The sequence below is a fragment of the Salvelinus sp. IW2-2015 genome, linkage group LG4q.1:29, assembly GCF_002910315.2.
Source record: "Salvelinus sp. IW2-2015 linkage group LG4q.1:29, ASM291031v2, whole genome shotgun sequence".
Classification (NCBI taxonomy): Eukaryota; Metazoa; Chordata; class Actinopteri; order Salmoniformes; family Salmonidae; genus Salvelinus; species Salvelinus sp. IW2-2015.
In genome coordinates this window covers 89,236,896-89,237,535 of record NC_036842.1, presented here as the reverse complement: position 1 = coordinate 89,237,535, position 640 = coordinate 89,236,896, and the positions used below count along the sequence as shown (strand labels likewise).

Genomic DNA, 640 nt, shown 5'->3' with positions numbered 1-640 from the left:
ATTACCCTGGATTTCCACAAGCAGCATATCTCAAAATGTCATTGTTTTTTTTGTTGTTGCTGAATATCAACTCATTATTATTATTATTATTATGATGATGGAGGGTTGTGTGGGAGAGAAACACTCGTAGCTCTGAGTTATGGAGTCACGTTCCCTTAATGTAAATTCATGAATGAAAGTGTGATGGATACAATTCTTTCTCGTCCTCTTTGGCTGGTAATGATACTGTTAGGAGAGAGAGGAGGCTGATTATGATACTGTGTTAGAGAGAGAGGAGGCTGATTATGATACTGTGTTAGAGAGAGAGAGAGAGAGAGATGAGGCTGATTATATACTGTGTTAGAGAGGAGAGAGAGAGGAGGAACCTGATTATGATACTGTGATAGAAGAGAGAGGAGGTGATATGATACTTGTTAGAGAAGATGCAGAGAAGAGGAAGGTGAGCTGATTATGATACTGTGTTAGAGAGAGAGAGAGAGAGGAAGGCTGAGTATTATACTGTGTAAGAAGAAGAGGGAGTTGGTAATTGATACTGTGTTAGAGAGAGAGGAGGTTGTAATGATACTGTTTTATTAGAGAGAGGAGGTTAGTAAGATGAATACTGTATAGAGAGAGAGAGAGGGGTGGTAATGATACTGTG

At 39.2% G+C, this 640-nt stretch overlaps 1 pseudogene; it reads left to right on the top strand.

Moving 5' to 3' along the window:
• The first annotated feature begins 403 nt into the window (after positions 1–403).
• LOC111961056 (PDZ domain-containing RING finger protein 4-like) overlaps positions 404–640 on the top strand; it is a 27,575-nt pseudogene continuing 27,338 nt past the window's right edge.